Raw genomic sequence first — 22249 nt, 5'->3', positions numbered from 1 at the left:
TTTATATAGTGCTTTAAAATTTACAAAGTCCTTTATATACATTATCTCATTTGATCTTTGGCTGGAATATAGTCATCAGTTAGTCAACAAGCACTTAAGAGTTAGAATTACAAGCTGGATGTTGCCATCAGCCCAGCAGGAAAGAGTGAGAAGAGACTTAAGTCAGGAGGCCTGAGGCTATGAGCCAGCAGGTCCACTTCTAATGTGTGCAAAGCCCAGAGACAATTTCTTTTTCTATGTGGAGCCCCTATCTATATAAACAAATTACTTTTAAAACATATTACAAAATTCAGGAGTCTGCATGAGTTATGTTAATTTATCATTATGTTATAATGTAAATTAAATTTAAAAAATTTTAAGTTTTAATATCTTTTTAAAAATTTCTTCTAAAGAATTCAAAATTCTCACCTACATTTTTGAGTGATGTCATTAAATGAGGTCCAGAATAGTTTTAAAGGGCTGAATATAAATGTATATTTTGTTAATATCAATACTTTACTTTTGATTATCTACAACAATGAACTGAGCAAATTTGGTCTGCTTTAGAACCTTCATCTAAAGCACATTCATATCTACCTGTATTCATATTTGGTACTTTTATTGTCTCAATAATATGTATTAGCATAGCAACTGGCGTACCAGAAATATACATAAGGCAATTCAATATTATAAGGTCTCGGTTCTATTACCATACAACTGGTGATTAGCATGTTTGATGGGGTTTCCACATGAGTTTTCACAAAAATTCTTGAAGTATCATTGTTTCCAAGATAGGGCTTTTTAAAAAACTTTTTCAAAAAAGTTCAGGGTTTTGATTTTTGCTAATAACGATGTTTATATTTTTGGTGACCTCCTCTTAGGGTAATGTGGTGCAAATCACAAAATTACATTTTAAATAATGGTCTACTATACAGTTATAGTGAGTAGTGAATAGAATCATAATTTCAAATTTTTCTGTCAAGTAATTATTTTTAGCATGTCCCTCCTTTCCAGTGTTCAAATATGAAATAAAATATCATTTGATCTCTGGTCTACTTTGTGCATTAAAACATACCCTTAAACTGCTGGACAATTTGGTACCCTGAGAAACTTTTTTTGGGACAGAGAATCTTGAAAAATTGGATGATCTTATAAAATATTGGACAATGTATATCAACCCTATTAACCTTTTAGTGATTGCATGGATAACTATTGTAATACAGGTTTCTTTAGGTCATTGCTGTAAAGAAAATTTACTAAGATCTGGCTCAAGTTGCTTGGTACCTTTCCTGAAAATTCTTCCTCATATAAAAATCACTGAATTGTGGCGATCGATGCCAGCCATGTTGCTAATAAGTGCTCAAACCTGTTTGGATTGCAATAATAGCCTACATATGTGACTGCTTAGGTTGCAGTTCTGTGTAGCATTCATGACTGCTGGTTAGAGTGAATCCCACTCCCATCCAACCTCCAAACCATTCAAAACGTTGTTTATAAGATATTCTAGGAAAATGGTTTACACCAATGGTGTCAAACTCAAATAGAAACAGATTCCTGCTAGCCCCATATGTTGACTTAGAAAACAACAAATTAACATTATGTTATATTGTATTTTCGTTTATTTTGTTAAATCTTTCCCAATTACATTTTAATCTGGTTCAGCAGGCACTTGAGTCTGTTGGTTATAAGCTTGACACTCCTGATTTACACCATGATGGCTCACCTCACAGGTTTTTTGAGACTATAATGAGCAGAATTTTCCAAAGATTGGGAAAGGGGGGTAGGACCCTGAGGCTCAAGACCCAGGGCAGGGTGTTGAGATACCCAGGTCCAAGGATGATACTGTAAAAGGGTATCATTACCTCCTTTTTAATGAGCCAGTGAAGGAAGGCTGGAACCAGGTCTTTAAGGCCTTAAGATGCCCAAGAGAGGAGTTGGTATATTACCATGGGCTACTTGTTCAAGGAAACTGACATCATCAGATCTGTGCTTTAGGAATAATAATTTAGCAACTATGTGAAGGATGGATTTTGGTGAAATAAGACTTGAGGCAAGGAGACCAATTAGGAGGATGAGAGGTGATGAAGGCCTGAGATAGGATGGTGGCTGTAGGATTAGAGAGAAGAGAGCTGAAGCTTGAGATAGGGAAATAGAATCAAGACTTGGTTTAGATATGGGGCATAAACAGGAATATGCTCTTCAATGTTTAACAACTAGCTCTCTGGGGGAAAGAAGTGTAGGAACAATACCCTTCAAGTTTAGTCTTCATCATTACATTTGCACCATCATTTTCTTAAGTCTACAATCAATAAAATAATAAATCAAGCCCTGATTTATAGTGCTTGCCAATTTCTGAGATCTAACTGCTCACACTAAAAATGTAACAATTGGCTCTTAGAACCAGGCTCCCACACACTTTGGGGGATAAGGGAGAATAAAGAGCTAAAGATGATTCTGGTGATGGGGAAGATGGAAGTGCCTTCAGTAGAAATGGGGAAATTGGTGATTTGGGGGATGGAGGAAGCTAATGTGTTTCGAGTTGGACTTGTTGAGTTTACATGGATCAATACAATTTGAAATGTCCAATGTCAGGTGGTGATATGGGACTAGAGCTCAGTAGAGATACTAAAATTGGATAGATACATCTGCGAGTCATTTGCTTAGAGTGATAGTTGAATTCATGGGAGAAAATGAGATCACCAAGAGAGAGAGCAGAGAGAGAAAAGGGCTGAGGACAAACCCTTGAGGGACATCCACAGTTAAGAGGTCCAGCATGGTCAATGATTCAGCAAAGGAGACTGAACAATGGACAATCAGGCAAACCAAGAAATAGCAGTGTCATGACAACTTAGAGAGGAGAAGGTATCTAGAAAGAGCATGGCTGATGATGTTATACATTGCAGAGATGTCAAGAAGGATGGGGGCAGAGAAAAAGCCATCAGCTTTGACAATTGGGAAATCATTGATAAGATAGATATTCAGAGGAAAATGACTAGGATTATGAGGGGACTTCAGACCATGATACAGTTATCCCTTCCACATCCAGGAGGTTAGGGGCGCAGTGCCCCTGCAATCTGGAAAATCCAAGTAAAATTTTTTGGCCTTTCCTTCATACCAGAGAAGAAGTCTGAATTATTATGGTATTAAAAGACAAAATATATTGATATTATACAATACTATACATATATTTTTTGCATCTCTGAGTTTCTAAACTTTTTCTGTGTCACCTGCCAACCTTTGCATGTTGTCTCTGGCTTCCACAAAACTCTCCAGAAATTCCCATTTAATTTCTTAAGCTGATCTGTGATATATTGAAATTGCCATGGAGAAAGTCATGAGGTGGAGGGAATATCTGTATACATTGATCTGGTGGTGATACTGGGGCTGTTTAGTCAGGAGAATACAATACTTAGGGGAGACATGCAGGCTGTCATCAAATATTTGAAGAGATGTCTTACAGAAAAAGGACTACTAGACCTATACTTTCAAGTTTCTTAGAGCCCACCTAGGAGCAAGGGGCTAATTTTAGCTTGCTATAAGAAGACATTTTCACTTAGAACTGTTTTCCCTTACTAGAAATCTTCAAGTATACATATATTATTAGGTATGTTGTACACAAAATTCTTGTTCTGGTATGGTTAGACCAGATGGCTTCTAAGGTCCCTTCCAATGCTGCTATTGGGAATCTAAGGCCCTTTCCAGATCTATGATTCTGTCACCCTCATGTCACAGATTCCTGGAGAATCACCAGAGAAGGATGACACAAAAACCAGGAATATCATCCCTTTATTAGCCCAATATTCCCTCAAGAAACCTGGGAAAATCTCTCTATTGGACAGTGACCAAGTCAAATACTAGATAAGCTGTAGTGAAAGAAATTTTATTAACCAACCAAAAGTGACATAGCTTTATAAAAACATTTAAATTGCAGTATTTGTCCAAAATCCCACAAAAAAGCACTATTTGACATAATAGTCCCTGGGGCAAATGTTCAGTTCATCCAAAGGCTGCCATACAGTCCTCAGCCCAGTCTAGCATAACAGCAGCTAGGTGACCATAAGATCCAGCCAGTGATCATGAGAGCACAGCACCATAAAGTTAGAATAGAAAGTCCCTTAGGGAGGCCACCTGGTCCAATTCTCATTACAGATGAAATTAAATGACTAGCCCAAGGTCATACAAATATCAAGAGATAGAGGTGAGATGGGGACCTAGATCCTCTGACTAATCCAGGGATCTTTCTATCTACCATTCAGCCTTTCTAGGATTGACAAGTAGGAAGTTGCCAAGTTGGGACTGGTACCATGATCTCCATCATAGCCTTACCTTTTGCAGTCTGTACTGAAGAGGAGCCTTCGACAATATAACACCACCCTCCTATCCCTATGATATGGGTCCCATACAGCCTCCATGTCCAGAGCATGGACATCCACTTCATTTCTCAGTCTATTGAAATCAGTCAGTCAGTCAATAAACATTCATTAAGTGCCTATTATGTGTTAAGGCACTGTGTTAAGCGCTGGGGATACAAAAAGAGGCAAAAAGCAGTCTCTGTCCTCCAGGAGCTTACAACATGCAAACGAAGAGGGCAACTAGGTGACACAGGGAATAGAGCACTGGCCCTGGAGTCAGGAGGACCTGAGTTCAAATTCGACTTTAGACGCTTGACACTTAACTACCTGTGTGATCCTAGGCAAGTCACTTAACCCCAATTGCCTCACCAAACAAAACAAAACAAACAAAACTGTGCAAACAAATATATAAGGAGCAAGCTATATATAGGACAAATAGGAAATAACAGAGGGAAGGCACCAGAATGAAGAGTGGTTGGGAAAGGTTTCCTGTAAAAAATAGAATTTTAGCTAAAACTCAAAGGAGGCCAGGGGAGCTAGTAGGAGGAAATGAAGAGGGGAGAACATTCCAGGCATGGGGGACAGCCAGAGAAAGTGCCCAGAGCTGAGTGATGAAATGTCTTATTCACAAAATAGCAAGGAAGCCAATATCGCTGGATCAAAGAGCACATAAAGAGAAGAAGGCATAAGAAGACTGGAAAGGTAGGAATGGATGAGGTTATAAAGGGCTTTGAATACTAAATGGAGGTTTTTATATTTGATCCTGGAGGCATAAAGAGAACAAAGACAGGACAATGGCTAAATTATTTTGAGACTGACACTGGCATTCTGAAATCAAAGCTGAATGGGGAGAATGCATTTAAAATGATTAATACCTATGCCACAGAAGCAACTAGGTGGCTGGATTGGCTAGGACAGAGTGGAGTCAGGAAGACCTGAGTTCAGATTTGGCCTCAGACACTTATTAGCTGTGTGATCCTGGGCAAGTCACTTTACCTCTATTTGCCTTAATCCACCGAGAAGGAAATGGCAAACCACGCCAGTATCTTTGCCAAGAAAACCCCATGGACAGCATTGGGGTGCTATAGTCCACAGGTTCACATATGGTTCACAAAGGCTCAGAGGTGACTGAACAATAATAATGCAATACTAGTTAATGTGTACCTTTGGAATTGTAAAATGAACCACAACAGATTTGGAAATCATTCTAAAAAAAATCAGTACCATATTAACAAATCATTGGTCCTATCACCCCAAGGTAAATTTTAAAAAATGAATATTTCCACACCAAAAATGAGAAAGAGGATTCAAAGACTGATTTGAAAATGGAATACCTTCTACTTTTTCTCTAGAACCGTGGTCTGTAATTCTCTCTCTCTCTGTCTCTCTGTCTGTCTCTGTCTGTCTCTCTGTCTCTCTTCTCTCTGTCTCCATCTCTTCATCTGTCTGTCTCTCTCTTCTCTCTCCCTCTCTCTCTCTGTCTCTTTCTTCCTTCCTCCCTCCTCCCCCCTGCCAATTTCCAGTGAGGGATGAGTGGGTGGGGTCTCCTATAGAACTTAGGTCCCAGTCACCTCCCCATACCCTGGCAGAAATGGTGACGGCTTGTGCCTGGCCAGTAGAGCACATTTACTGAGTTACAAGGGTCTCTGGATACCTTTTTTGCATAATGTCTCCTTCCCTGAACCCAGGTGTGGGATCCTGAGCTGGACATTCCTAGTCTTGCTGGAAGTCTGGTGCGTTCAAGACACCAGGAGCTCCTGAGTCCTTCAGTCAGGGCTGACTGTCAGGAGGAATTTCTGGCAGTGGAGAAGATAACTACTAACCTGAAAAGGTCTGGCCTGGCTGGCCCGAGCCCCTTGGAGTTGCCTGAGCCACCTGGTGCATGGGGCCATTTCTGACCTCATCAACTTGGTTGATCATCTAGGTCCAATGATGCCCTGATCTGTGTTACCAGCTGTGAGTGGAGTAGACCTAGAGCAGAGGGGCAACAGCAGCTTCTGTGGCATGGCACAGGGCCTGGCATAAGGAGGCCAAGCTCAGCCTGGTACAGGAAGATAATGTTAAGGCCCTGGTACAGGAGGACATTTCTGGGCCCCAGAATAGAGGGGAAGACAGAGCTCAGCCCCAGAAGTAGCAGAGCCCATGACAGCATTCCTGTCCTGTCACAAAGGGGCAGAGGCAGTATCCATGGCATTACTTATGTCTGGCCGCCATCAGGCCCCAGCATTGGCAGCACTCATGCTCCAGGACAGCGGAGGTGGTGGCAGCTCATCAGTGCTCAGTGGCCATACTTGGCTCTGACATGGAGGGACAGAGTCATGTCTTGGCATAGGAGGCCATGTTGAGACCTGGGAGAGAGGGGCAGAGTATGGCCCCAAGCAGCTGATTCACCCACAGTAGCACCCAAGCCTCCAGTGGTGCTGAGTTCTAGCATAGGGAGTGGGGGGACAGGGGACAGAAGGCAGAGCCATGCCAGTCAAGAAGATACTGAGTCAAGAAGAGAGCCATTCAAGAGGAAGGCAGAAGTAATGAAGAACTACTGGTGTTTTCAGAAGGCCCCTTCCAGGCCTTTTTATTTTTATTTTTATTTTTTTAACCATCCTCTCATTTTCACTAACCCATAATCACTCTTTTCATCCCCCAGCTTTGTGATAACCATGTGTGTATGAGAGACAGACAGACAGGCAGACACAGGCACCCAGAGCCAGAGAGATAGTCCACCAAGGGTTCAGTACAGCTGCAGAATTAAAACAAAAATGTCAAGAGAACAAAGTGTTCCAGCTGACTTCACTTCCTGTTGATAAACTCTCTGGAGAGGAGGGGGTGAGGCCTGGAGCCTGAAATACTAGGTTAGGGGCTGGAGATTGGGGAGGGTTGGGAGAATGAGGGTTTGGGGTAGGGGTGGGGGTGGGATCTATTTTTCAGACTTGGTCAGCATGCACTTGGGTTCAGAAAAGCAAGGTTCCCATATGCAAGGCTGTTGACACTGACTTCCTGTCGGCTGGTCATTATAGCAGAAGCTTCCAGACACTGATGTGCCCAACCTACACAAAAACAGGATGTTAGCTTTTAAAGCCGATTAAGCCAAGTAATGCAAATTCCTTCTTCCCCCTCCTTCTCACTGCAGCCCCGTGCGTCTTTCTTTCCCTTTGCTTTAGAAGAGGCTAAATTCTCCTTGGACAAGTACTGCCAGATTTGGTCTGGGTTCTGCACTTCAGTAAGAGGATGGCTGAGATAATTGGGCATGATTATTGCTGTAGGGCAGCTACAGGCACTGAGCCTGGAGTTAGGAAGACCTGAGTTCAAATCCAGCCTCAGATACTTCCTAGATGTGTGACCCTGGGCAAGTCACTTAACCCTGTTTGCCTCAGTTTCCTCATTTGTAAAATGAGCTGGAGAAGGAAAAGGCAAACTGCTCCAGCATCTCTGCCAAGAAAACCCCAAATGGTGTCGTGAAGAGTTGGACTTTACCAAACAACAATAAACGGTTTGGGTCGTTTTGATTAGTGATTCCTGACCACATCCTTGCAGAGCCGGTAGAAATTGTTATCATAAAAGGAACTACAAACCGACAGTGGTTAAGCAGCTTGCTTGAATAGCAATTGAGGGTCAGGATCCCTGAGTTCTGAGGGCAGTAGTGGTGAAAAAGCCAGCTGGGGCAAACCCTTTGCTGGAGAACTGTCCTGAATTCTATCATAAACAATTATGGAAGACAAAAGGAGGCCAATGAAACAGAGGTAGAAAGATAGAGACATGGAAGTGTACAGGCTAAACATACATCAGTGCTTTAAAACAAGGCTGATTTTCTTGCATCCCTGGTAACCAACCTTCATTACAGTTGTAACTCAAAACAACTGCACATTAATAGCACATGTAGTACTATACAGAGCCTCATTTGGGAGGATACTCTGGTGACAACACGCCTAACTACCTACAGGACATAACCCATGCACATTTTGAAAGTATGTGCATATCCATGTTATCCTGTTCCCAGCAGGAGAGCTCCAACATTATAGATTGTCTGGTATTCTCTTATGTACAGTTATCTCTTCTGTGTAGCAGGGGTTGTGGTGCCTCTACAATCTCGAAAATATGTGTAAAATTTTTTAGCCTTCCCTTTGTACCAGAGAAATCTAATTTTTTTGTCTTTTTCTTTTATGGGGTGTTTATAGTACCTTATTACAAAATTTGGGTTGATATTATAGATATGATATACTATGCATATATTTTATGCATGTCTGAGTTTCTAAACTTTTTCTGTGTCATCAGCTGGCCTTCACATGTTGCCAGTGGCTGCCGCAAAACTCCCCTAAAACTTCTCATTTAATTTTTTATGCTGACCCACGATGTATTGACACCGCAGTAGGCAAAGTTGCAATGTAGATGGGACAACTGTATACTTTTTCTGATTTTTGTTTTGCTATTGACTTGAGGAAATAGTAAACTTTAGTATAATAAGTTTTAGCTTATATTTTTCACTTCAAAGCTTGGTGGGGTGTAGAGGAAGAATAGGGGATAGATACTCACCCGATATGGATGTAAGAGGATTTTGAAGAAGGGAGAGAGAGAAATGTTATTCATAGGGTCATAGGACCGTATATTTGAAGGTGGGAAATCTCTAGTTTTATTGATTATGAAATAATGTTTATGAAAGAATGAAAAAGAAAGAAAAGGAAGAGAGAGAGAGAGAGAGAGAGAGAAAAGGAGGAGGGAGAGAAACAGAGACTGAAAGAGACAAGAGAAAGAGAAAAGAAGGAAGGAAGAGAAAGAGAGAAGAAAGAAGGAAGAAAAAGAGAGAAAGAAAGGAAAGGAGGAGGGAAGGGAGAGGAAGGGAAAGGGATAGAGGAAGACCTAGAGGAAGACAGAGAAAGCGGGAGCAGGGTGTCTTCCTAGTGTGTCTCTACTATCTACAATCCACATACCTCCCCTCCCATCTCCTAGCTGTTCTTTTAGGTTCAAGAAGAGTTTATCTGTCTATATTCCACATCAGAATAATGGATACAGAGAGGCTATGTGCGAGCCTCTGACATAGCCACCTGTGTCTCTTTCCTGATTCAAGGCATACTACAGCACTCGTGAAATCCAACTAGGAACTGGCTAGCTCTGCCAGGACTTTAAATTGGCCATGAGTGACATCTGAATGTTGGTGTTCAAGAATAACACAAAGGGAACCATTACCCTTTAGAGTAGATCAGTCTGGGGTGAGAAACCTCCCCACCCACAACTGACTAAACCAGTCTGAAGCAAGCCAGACGCGGGCACCTGACTAGAATAGAAGGTGGGCTAGCCAGGTGTTGAGAGTGCGGAATTACAGTCAAAGGACTATGCCATGGGAAAGAGCAGTGCGGAATTTGGAATCAGAGGACCTGCGGTCAAATTCGTGCCCTGCTGCTATTCTGGGCCTGGCTAAGCTCAGGCCAGTCCAGTGATTAAAGCTCAGAATTAGAATCCAATGAAATGCTCATGGGCTGCAATAAAAATAGATTTACTTGCAATACAATTAAAAGGATGTAATTTACTAAAAACATATGCTGCTCCATATTCACCAAGGTAGCAATGCTGGGTCAGAGAGACATCCTGCAGGGCAATGTGAATTCTCCCAAGCCTCAGTAACACCAATTGCACATCAGTTCTACTTAGGGAAGCCCCAGACCAAACCAGTCCCAAAGATAGCCCCTGCAAACCTAGAGGGAAACCTGATCAGCCTACATAAAAAAAAAATGCCATTCCTACTACAGCTGCTGATTACCTGTGTGTCTTGGACACTTAACCAGTCTGTGCCTAATCAATAAAACTAGAGATTTCCCACCTTCAAATATATGGTCCTATGACCCTATGAATAACATTTCTCTCTCTCCCTTCTTCAAAATCCTCTTACATGCATATCAGGTGAGTATCTATCCCCTATTCTTCCTCTACACCCCACCAAGCTTTGAAGTGAAAAATATAAGCTAAAACTTACTATACTAAAGTTTACTATTTCCTGAAATGCAAATCTCACAGACTTTCACAGGTATGTCTAACAAATACAAAATACCCCTAGATCAACACACTGGAAATTGACTGCTTTGGATATATCATATTGAAATTGGCTATTTCGGACATATATGCTTATACACACTTATATTGGGTATCAGACTTAGACATGCAAGAAAGTAACTATGAATTGTTAAAATAGACATGTTCCAATTTGCCTCAGTGCTGGTGGTTTTTAGCAGCACTAGGGGTCCTTTAAAAATTTGTTTCTGATGCCTTTACAATTCTTCTTCTGTGCCCCTTTTCCACTTCCTGGCTATCTCTCTCCCCAACTTTGTATACTATTCCTCCTCTTCAGAATTCCCTCCTTCTTCCCCTCCACTTATCAAAGTCTTTTCCTTTCTTCAAAGTCCAAATCCCATTTCCTCCCTGCTACTCCATCCTACAGAGATCTCTCCCTCTTGTGAACTCCATGGCATTTCTTAGCATTCATATGGGAAACGGAATCATATACTTCCCTGTAATATCTTTTATGTATGATTGGTTGTGGGGTTTTTTTTAATTTTTTAACTCTTCTGCTGTTAAATTTTCATGTATACAGATGCAGCTAGGTGGTATGGTGGATAGAGTACTATACTTATAGTCAGGAAGACCTGAGTTCAAATCTTGCCTTGGATACTTATTAGCTATGTGACCTTAGACAACTCACTTATCTTTTCTGTGCCTCAGTTTCATCTCCTGCACAATGAGGGAGTTTGACTCAATATTTTCCAATGCCTCTTCTAACTCTAAATCTATGTTCCTTTGTAAGGAGGGAATGAGTTTGGGGGACTGCCAAAAGACAGGTGAAGAGGTTATTTGTTCCACTCGCCCATTTAGTCCCACGGTGATTTAAATGGACACAAGCTAGTGACCAAGGGCACAACGGGAATTGAAAGGAATATGCTTACTCATGTACTTTCCATCCTCCACCAGCTGCTCTGCTTAATTTCGACTCCATCATCATCTTCATCATGCCCTTTGGTCAGGCAGCCTCTGGCACTACCCCCTCCCCCAGCTTCCCTTTGTGTACTGTCTTCTCTCACTAGATTATAAGCTCTTTGAGGGCAGGGACTGGTTTTCTCTTTCTAATTGGTATCCCCAAAGTTTAATATAGTATCTGGCACATAATGGACACTTAATAAATGTTTATAGTATCATATTACTCCAACTCAAACAGCAGACTGAATTCAGGGAGTGGTAGCTGAGACAGAGACAAAGATGTTCAAAAGATAGTTTAAAAGCCCTAAGCCTAGGGTTTTTTGCTGGCTGGTTTCCCAGTTGTTGCTATGGGTATGCTGCATAAAAGAGCTAAAAAAGCCCCTGAAGCTATTGGATAAAATGGTTGTGGCCATTCCCCTATGATGATGTGGCTATATAGCAGCTGTAATTCAACAAAGTTGAGCGCAGTTAAAGGAGGACCAACTGATAACAACATAGCAGAAGAAATCGCCCAACAGTGCAGTATATAACTTACAGCACAGTAGAGAAAGTAGCAAACAGTATCATTGGAAGAAGGGGAGTTCAATGTAGGATATGTCATTAAGACTATGAGTTGCCTTGGCTACATGTATTCCTGTGTGTGCCTCTCACATTTGATGTGAGAAACATCTAACTGATGGTGTGGAATTTATGGGAGAGCATACACTTGTATATTAGAGGGAGTTTCCATGATAATTACTGTTATACTATTTAATTGATTGACTCTTACATTGAACTAATCTTCTGATTGGTATATTAAAAGAGAAATATTGGTAGGGGCTGATCCAAAATCTATTGATTCTTGAACTTAGGGTAGTTTTTAGAAGGCATTCATGAAGGGATCCTAAGCTACACATATATATTGCCCCTCCAACCTTTGAAGGAAGGTACCATGTGTTTATCTTTTTTTCCCATCCTAAGAGCTTAGCATAGAACTGGGTATACAGAAGATATTAAAAAAACAATCTGTTTAACAAATGTAGTTAAAACAATAATGATATGTCTCATATACATACTTCAAAGTGATGTATGTCCCCAAATATCCTAAGAAGTAAATGATACAAGTTAAAAGACAGTAATGTTCACTAGAAAACCAAGTTTGAATGTTAATGATCAGATTCCATGAACCAGTATATTTATAAATAATAATAAAAAAACTCTATTAATATAGCATATACAGTTTACATTTACAGGAGAGGCAGTGAGTATAGTGGTTAGAAAGCTGAGTCAGGAAGTCCTAAATTTAATTCTCCTTTCTTAACCACCCTGGAAGTAGGATACTGGGCAAGTGAACCTCTCAGACTGTTAAGGCAACTTTCTAAGACTACAAGTTGCAGCAACCTGCACTAGTAGAGAGAGTTTCCTCATCTGGGAATTCATTATGCCAGTGAAACCAGTGATCCAGTCCTTATCCTATTTTATAGTTACTAGGAATTTTACATATTTGCCTCGGAGTTAAAAAAAATCTGAGTTTGAATTATGGTTCTACCACTGCACAAATTCAACTGTGGAGCTAGAAAAGAAATCAGAAGTCAATGAGTAGGGGCAGCTAGGTGGCACAGTGCATAGAGAGCACTGGCCCTGGATTCAGGAGGACCTGAGTACAAATCCAGCCTCAGACACATAACACTTACTAGCTGTGTGACCCTGGGCAAGTCACTTAACCCCATTGCCTAACCAAATAATAATTAAAAAAAAATAATTTGAAAAAAAGAAGTCAATGAGTGCAACCATTGTATATGTAAGGGGTATGTGTGTGTATGTGTGTGTGTGTGTGTGTGTGTGTATATGTATGTATGTACATGTGTATTCATTTTGTTGCCCATGTAGATAGTGTGTTCATATGGAGCAGAGTTTATATGTGACTCACAGGGAGATGTGAACAAGTATCTCTAGAATTTCCTAGCCTAACTCTCTCCAAGGGAATATTTGATTTCTAACAGGAGCCATGAGGCTGGCTCCTCTGTTCTCCTCAGATAAAGGTTACCAGGTTAGAATTATATCTATCCTTCATGTGTCCTTTGTAGTTTCATGTGCAATCATCTTTGCTTTATTCTACTATGTTATGGAAATGCTTATTTTATTTCATAAATCAAATATAAAACAAATAAAATTTAAAAAGAATTATATCTATCCCATCCCCCAAGTACTGTTAATCTGAGGGAAATAATACTTTAGGTTCAAGCCACTCTCCTTATTGCTGTCCCTTTAATGGGGAATTGGTATTCCAAGTACTCTAAAAGTTTGACTTCATTTCCATCAAATGCCAGCTCCACAAAGACCATTACACAGAGTGTATAACAAATAAACCTATTTATCCAAGGCAATAACAAACAGAAGTCAGAGAAGTTACACAGATTAGAATATACCAGATAATACACACAGAAAGAAGAGCTCTCTCACTGGGAGCAAAATATGAGAGAGAGAGAGAGAGAGAAGAGAGAGAAAGAGAAAGAGTCCCAGATTTTACCCCAGAGTCTCTAGTATGGTAAGAGTAAGCTGTGGATAGGAACGTGATCAAGGCACCAGCTCCTCAGCATATCAGCATGCTCCTGGAGTCTATCTTTTCCTTTAGGGATCTCCCCTTGAAGAGAATCAGAATCTTCATAAAGAACTCAGATCTCTCCTCTCCTGAGCTCTCGATAACTCCTTACCCAACACAGATGTAAAGTATCAAGTAATCATTTCTCCACCAATGAGGAGGGTCTTATGCAGATGAGCTTGAGCCCTAGGTTACATATAGATGACAAAACTGACTTTACCTTTCTTACTCTCAGTCTCTTTATCTATAGGAAAAGAAGGAAGGAAGGAAGGAAGGAAGGAAGGAAGGAAGGAAGGAAGGAAGGAAGGAAGGAAGGAAGGAAGGAAGGAAGGAAGGACAATTCAGCTGGGGTGAGGGAAGGGGAAGTTCCTTAGCAGCTGTTGTCAACTTCATTATGTTTAAATCAATTTCTAGCCTATCAAAATCTATTCTCTAGAGTGCCTTGAGCAGTTGAAGTCACCAATCACCCTAAATGGTGGTGAAGTTTTTATTCCAATCGGGATGAAAATGTTATTCTCATAGCATAGCAAGTCCTACTCCCTTAGCCTCTAGTTTTATTGAGGCAGATGTTAGCCTCAGGGAAAGTTCCTCATGAGTTGTTGCCACGTCTATTCTTGGCCAACAATGAAAAGTAAGAAAGCATTCAAAGGTGAATGAACAGACAGACCTTTAGACCATTCCATAAATCATTTGAACAGTAGGCAGCAATATATCTATCAAGTATTTGAAGGCATATTATGTGGAAGAGAGAATACATTTGTTCTGCTTGGCTCTAGAGGTTAAAACAGGAGGCAATGAATAAAAGTGGCAAAGAGGCAGATTTAGATTTAATGCAGGGCAAAACGTCCTAATAATTAGAACTGTCCAAGAGTAGAATGGATTGCCTTACGAAGGATACTCCTCACTAGAGGTCTTCAGTCAATCAGTGGTGGGGTGCCTGCCTACTTGTTGGGTGTGTTAGAGGAGGGATTCTTGTTCAGTCTCTGATATCTCTCCCATTTCTGAGCTTCTGAGATTTTTACCCCCTCAGTGTATTCACGTCTATTTCTCTTCATCTCGTTTTCTGTGTTTACATTTCTGTGCATCTTTGTATATGTCTATTTCTTGCACTTTCTCTGCTTCTCTGTCTCTTTCCATCAGGAAAAACTAAGTGGATGAAAACTATCTGTTGCTCAAACTGTGACCCACAGCCAAATGAACAGTCCATTGAGAGAGTCCCTTAGTAGTAACTGTGAGCTGGCCTGAGAACTGAACTTCAGAAGAAAGAAAGCAGACTGGATTGCATTTGGGAAACTATGTCATGCTTTCTGTGACCCCAAGTTTTTCCATGATATGAAAACCCATTTTTTTAAACACTAGTGTTTGTCCTGTGATGTTTTGTTGTTATAAGTCCTGGAACAGCACTATTTCTGAAGAATTAAACTTGCAGGTAAGCCAATAGTCAATGGGTAGAGTGATGGTGGGCATTAGTGGGACATGGTATGGTTCTAACAATAGCCTATGAAATCAGAAATCTATTCCCATCCTATCTTGTCCCTTCAGCAACTTTTGAAAAGGTTCTAGTTTGTCCATGTCCCTCTAAAAATGTAACACTATGAGCTGAATAAAACATTCCTTTCGCTCTCTGGCCATGGCAAAATAGAAGGGGACTATTATAGCTTGTTTCTCTGGCTCTAGAAACCATGTCTGTTAATGAAGCCTAAGTCAGATGATACCAAGAGCATTTATAGATGATCCTGGAAGGAGAACAAGTAGAAAGAAAATGAAATTGATTTGTCAGCATTTCTTTAATGATTTGCTTTCATCATCAAGGAGGATGAAATCACAGTCAGTCAGCACCGGTCTTCAGTAAGAAATGCTCACCAGGGGCAGCTAGGTGGCACAGTGGATAGAGCACTGGCCCTGGATTCAGGAGGACCTGAGTCCAAATCCAGCCTCAGACACATAACACTTACTAGCTGTGTGACCCTGGGCAAGTCACTTAACCCCATTGCCTACCCAAAAAACAAACAAACAAACAAAAAAAGAGAAATGCCCACCAACTAGGGAATGACTGAACAAATGGCAGCATATGAATGTAATAGAATATTATTGTGCCATAAGAAACAACAAAAGGGACTATTTCTGAGAAACCCGGGAAGACTTATATGAACTGATTCAGAGTGAACAGAATCAGGTGAACAGTTTATGCAGTAACTAAACTGTACAGACAACTTTAAAAGCCTTAAGAACTCTGATCAATGCAATGACCAACCACAATTCCATTGGGTCAATGAGGAGCCATGTTACTCACCTCCTAACAGAGATGATGGATACAAGTTGCAGAGTGAAACATACATTTTAGATACAACTAATGTGAGAATTTGTTTTGCTTCACTCTGCATATTACAAGGATTTGGTATTTTTTTCCATGGGAAGAGGGAGAGAGAAAATAAATGCTTATTAACTGCAGCTAGGTGGCTCAGTGGATAGATCAGTAGGCCTGGAGTCAGGAAGACCTGAGTTCAAATGTGACCTCAATCACTTACTAGCTGCATGATCCTAGGCAAGTCACTTAACCTCTGTTTGCCTTAGTTCCCTGGAAAAGAAAATGGCAAACCACTCCAGTATCTTTGCCAAGAAAACTCCATGGACAAGGTCCATGGAGTCATGAAGGGTCAGACATAGTTGAACAGCTGTGTCAGAGGTGAGATTTGAACCCAGGTTTCCTGGATACTGAGGCTGGCTCTCTAGCCACTGTGCTATTCTCTCATATTTGTTTATTATTTAAAACAGGGCCACAAACTGTGGCCTGTGGGCCAAATCAGGCCTGCTGACTATTTTTGTGTGGCCTTCCTGGGAGCTAAGAATGGTTTTTACATTTTTAAATTAAAATTTATTGTATTTTAAAATATCAAAACCATTGTTAGCTTGGGGCAGCATAAAAACAAGTAGCCAGTAATATTAGGTAGTAGTTTGTTGACCTTTGATTTAAAACAACAACCAAAATGTGCTTCAGTAGAACAATACGTAACTATAAAGGCCCTTGTCCCAGAGGGGCTTTTTGTATCTACATTGAAACGATATGAGTTCCTGATAAACACAACCACGGGGATAACTCTATTCAACACTTCTGATTTATTAGTGTCAAGTGAGGCATAAAACAGGGAGAATTTGATTGCGAATGGTATTTGCCCCTATCATGAAGGATTTCCTGCACCAACATCAAAGGGAAAAGGATTTCCTATAGGTGGTGAAGTCTTCCACATGCTCCTGGCTATGTATGTCATTATTCTGATTTTCGTGAACACCGCAGTTCTGCAGGACTTCTGCGATGAGGTCTGTGGCCACTTAAAACAAATCAGCTTCACAAACACAAAAGTGAGTCAGTCCCCGGAATCTCAGAGCTGGTGGGATACAACAGATGCATAGGAAAATAAGCTCAGTACCAATAAATATAAAGTGATTTCAGAGTTGGGATGCAGAAGAAGGGGCAGGGATGACTAATAGCTGGTTGAACCAAGAAAGACCACTTGAAGGAGGGACATGGGCTGAAGAGCCAGGAAGTCCAAGAAGCAGAGGAGAGGACAGAAGAGAAGCAGATTCTGGCTAAACACAAGGAAAAACTTCCCAACAATTAGAATTGACTGAAAATGGAGTGGGCGTCCCTATGAGGTGGTAAGTTCCCTGTTACCAGAGATCTTCAAGCAGAACCTGGTTGACCCCTTGGCATGGATAATGAGAGAGAATTCTCTCAGATAGGAGCTGAGCTCAATTGCCTCTAAAGCCTCATCCTGCTCAGAGATTCTATGATACTCTGAATTCTCATCCACAGACCCCACACCTTTTATCCTCTTTCTTTCTTTTTTGCTTTTTAAAAGTTGATTTAATATTTATTTTCCCCCAACTATGACTTTTTCCCCTTTCCCTATTTGCTTTTCATCTCCAGCAGTACTGTTATCCAACACACAAGCAATTCAAGTGCACAGCTCATCTTTATTACTGAGGGAGAGAGGATTTGATGTCAATTATAAATATAGTTTCATATTATTCAGTGTGGTACAGGCCTAAATACTAAAAAAAAAAACAACCTGAAGTCAGCAAGTATTATTAAGCACTTACTATGTGCCAGGCACTGTGGTAAGCACTGGGGATGCATAGAAAGACAAAGACAAGATCCCACTCTCGAGAAACAACATACAAGCAACTGTGTGCAGACAAGATATATACAGCATAAATTGGACATAATCTCAGAGGGAAGGCAATAAAAGGCACTGGGAAAGTCTTCTTATAAAAAGTGGGATTTTAGCTGAGAAGGTAGAGGTAAGGAGGGACAGAGTTCTAGTAAGGGGGACAGCTAGTGAATATGGATGGAGTTGGGAGATGAAGTGTATTGTAAGAGGTATCAATCAATCAACATTTGCTAAGTACCTACTATGTGCCTGGCACTATGTTAACTGATGAGGCTCTGAGAAGAGGCAAGAAGGACAGTGTCACTAGATCACAGAGTAGATGGAGATAAGTAAGGTGGCACAGCAGATGGAGTGCCAGCCTTGAAGTCAGAAAGACCTGAGTTTGAATCTGGCCTGAGACACTTACTAGCTGTGTGACACTGGGCAAGTTACTTAACCCTGTTTGCCTCAGTTTCCTCATCTGTAAAATGAGCTGGAGAAGGAAATGGCAAACCACTCTAGTATCTTGGCCAAGAAAACACCAAATGGGGTTACAGAAAGTAAGATGTGACTGAAATGACAACAACTGGAAAGATAGGAAGGGGCCAGGCTATGGAGGGCTTTAAAAGCCAAACAGAGGAATTTATATTTGATCCTGGAGGCAGTAGGGAGCCACTGGACTTTACTGAATGGAGGGGAGGGGAGTTGTATATGTGGCATGGTTGGATCTACACTGTAGGAAGATTAGTTTGGCAGCTGAGTGGAGAATGTACTAGAGTGGGGAGAGACTTGAGACAGGGAAAGCAAAAGCCATGTGTGTAAGGTGATGAGGGCCTGAATCAGGATGGTGGTGGGGACAGAAGAGAGAAGGAGGAGTACAAGAGATGTTAGGAAAGCATAAAGAACAGGATAAGGAAAATGGCGGCAATGGGAGTAGCGGGGCAGGTATTGATAAAAATCGAGGAGTGGAGGTTGACCCCTAGGTTGCATGTCTGAGTGACGGAAGGAAAGTGGTTCCCTTGTCAGTAATCAGGAAGTTAGGAAAAGGGAAAATTGGGGTATGTGTGTGTGTGTTGGGGAGGTGATGAATTTAGACATGTAGTATTTGAGGAGTCCCATAGGTAGCTGAAGATGTGAGACAAGAGGTCAGGATAGTAATAAGGGCTGGATAAGTGTATCTGAGAGTCATCTGCACAGAGATGACAAATGAGTCCATAGGAGTTGACATACCATAGAAGCAAAAGGGAAGACAGCCAAGGAAAGAGCCTTGGAGAACACCCATGAAGATCCAGTAAGGAAGACTGAGAAGGAACAGATAGATAAGAGGAGAACTCTGAGATAATAGTACTCCCCAAACCTAAAAATTCTCTTATATATACTTCATGAGTCAACACTCTTTTTAGTTCAAAGATCCCTTTTCTAGGCCCTCATCTTTGGGAATCATTGCTTTTCCTGTTAGTCCCATAACCCTAGTCACCAGACTGAGGCTGAGTCCCCTCTTCTAATTTCTTAATGCCCAGGAGAGGAAGTGCAGTTTTCTAACCTGGGCTCCAAACTATGCTCTCAATAGTCAGGTTTAAAACCACTCTCCTGACAGCCACTTGAACTGTCAGTTTATCCAGTGACCTCCCAGGCCCGGAAAGTCTCCTAGTTGAGGGCACTTAGCCCTGACTCAGTTTCTCTGAACTGAGCCACCCAACCCGAACAGCACAAACTGGGCTTGCTTTTCCCTTTGTCCTGGTTCCTTTGTACCTCATTTTGTTCAAAAATGATAAGGATCAGATAAAGGCCTGCTCCTCTTTGCTCCAAACCAACAATTTAAGTTCTCTCAAATGCCTGTCTCATCCCTAGCACCACCACCCCCCCTCCAGTATCACTAATAAATCTTTTTCTCATTATAACTCTGCCCTACCCAAGTCCCACAAGTAACTAAACCACTGGTCCAATCCCACTTAGAGGCAGAGTGAGAGGTTGCTGTACAAGTTTATAGTTAAGCTATACTTTCACGCATTAAAGCAAGCTCCATCGTTCCCCCCAAGAAATTCCCCTTCACTTCCTTCAATACAGCAATATTTCAAAGACCTAAATTTCACAATGGTAACTTACCAGGACAACAATCTTTCCAGGTCAGTCAACAATCATATATTAAGTACTTTACTTTATGTTAAGCACTATGCTAAGTCCTGGAGATGCAAATATAAACTCCTATCCCCAAGTGGCTTCCATTCTAATGGGGAAAGACATCATATAAAAACTATTTGGAAAGGGTGAGGAAGGAGAGAAGGAAGGTACCTGGGGGAGACAGGGAAGAGGGCAAGAGTGAAGTATGGCTGGCCCCAGACCATTCCTCCAATGGAGGTGCTGGGAGGAACTCACCAATGGGATAAGAGGACCCCAGGAGCACAAGGAGAAGGCAGCTGAAGCATGGTAGCAAAGTCAGGCTGGACTTCATGAACTGTCAGAGCAAAAAAGATACAATTGCCTGCAGGTTGTATTTCTAGAATTCAGAATTTAGTAACGATTATTAATAAAAAAAAAATAATAATAGCTAACATTTCTACAAGATTTTTTAAAGGCTTGCAAAGCACTTTACGTATATTCTTATTTGATCCTTTTATCCTCACTGAAACCCTAGGAGATAGGTGCTATTTTATCCCCATTTTACAAATGAGGATAAGAAGACTGAAAGAGATTTGATCAAGGGCACACAATTGATAAGTATCTGAGGCAGCATTGGAACTCAGGTCTTTCTGGCTCTAAGTCCAACACTATCCACTGGGCCACATAGGTGCCATATGCCTACTATGTGCCCTAAGTGCTTTCACAAACATTATCTCATTTGATCTTTACAACAACCCTGAGAGGTAAGTACTGCTGTTATCACCATTTTACAGTTGTGGAAACAGAGGCAAACAGAGATTGAATGACTTTCCTAAGGTCACAGAGCTAGTAAGTATCAAAATCCAGATTTGAACTCAGGTCTTCCTGATTCCAGGCCCAACTCTCTATCCATTGTACCACCTAGCTACTTCTTCACCTGATGACCTCCAATGAGGGTAAACCCACCCCCTCCTGAGGTAGCCAATTTCACTTGTGGTCAGCTCTGTTCTTAGGAAGTTCTGCTTTATAACAAGCTCAAGGCTTCCTATAAAACCTTCACCCATTACTCCTCATTTCTCCTCACTTCATCTGGGGTCATGTTTAGCATAATCTATGTGCTAACATCTCACTAGTCCTTCCAGTATTCTTTTAGGGTTTTGCAGTCCTGGCTGTGCCCCACTGTAGAGTTGTATTGTGTTTATATGAAGACACCAAATCCGCTATCTCAAGTAGCTAATTAATTACTACTCTATGGATGGGTTCAACCCTAGAGGGACAGGGAATCTTATGGACTATTTATGGGCTACTATGAGTCCTGAATATTGCATTGGTACTTACTACACTGAGGAATAAAGGCTAACCAGCATTTTTGCCTTGAGTTGTTTGCGCAGAAGCTTGGGACCCTCTAAGTCAATATCTTTGGAGACCTAGATACAAGCTCTATTTCAACTGTACTCTGAGATTTCCCAGAGACAGCCCTGGATAGAGGCAACACAAACAAAACAGAAGCATATGTGGAAAGATACTGGGGCAAGAACTCACTTCGACAAGAACAGTTGAGAAAACTGGAAAGCAATGCACCAGCAGCTGGGTGTAGGTCTCCAGCTACAAAGTATACCATCGAAGACTTCTAGGTCATCTCTTGCATCCTGGGCCATCACCAGTCTCCTGCCCCATGTCTTGCCACTGGACTCAGATGACTCTGCAGGAGAGAGTGAGGCCGACAACTTTGCAGAGTGCTGCCTCACTTAAATCCAATTCATGAACAAGTCAAGACACCACTCCATGAAGTCACTGGTTCTTTTCAGAAATAAAGAATGAGCAACAACCAACCAACCAAGATAAATTCGCAACAGTTACATGAGTTAGAAATAAAGGCTGACTAGTAGAACATGGAAGAAGTTACCTGTCCGGTCTGTGCATGGAGGAAGAGTCTGTGACCAAACAATTGACAGAGAGATTCACATGGACAATTCTGATTACATAAAATTTAAAAGGTTTTTGCACAAACAAAACCAATGCAGTTAAAATTAGAAGAGAAGCAGGAAACTGGAAACAAACGTATTTGCAATAAGTTTCTCTGATAAAGGTCTCATTTCTAAGCTATGTAGGTAACTGAGTAAAATTTA

General features: G+C 41.1%; 1 long non-coding RNA gene across 1 annotated transcript; it reads right to left on the bottom strand.

Annotated features, from left to right (window-relative positions):
- Positions 1–17005: 17005 nt before the first annotated feature.
- LOC110199751 (uncharacterized) lies at positions 17006–21877 on the bottom strand. Its single transcript, XR_013486740.1, has 3 exons — positions 21663–21877; positions 20397–20475; positions 17006–17255 (listed from the first exon to the last, which is right to left on the bottom strand). It is a non-coding gene; the product is annotated as an uncharacterized LOC110199751 (long non-coding RNA).
- Between the last annotated feature and the right edge of the window lie 372 nt (positions 21878–22249).

This window comes from Phascolarctos cinereus, unplaced genomic scaffold (genome assembly GCF_003287225.1).
Source record: "Phascolarctos cinereus isolate Bilbo 61053 unplaced genomic scaffold, phaCin_HiC Scaffold_5;HRSCAF=322, whole genome shotgun sequence".
Lineage (NCBI taxonomy): Eukaryota > Metazoa > Chordata > Mammalia > Diprotodontia > Phascolarctidae > Phascolarctos > Phascolarctos cinereus.
The sequence above is the reverse complement of the archived record's forward strand: the minus strand, read 5'-3'. Positions and strand labels throughout refer to the sequence as shown.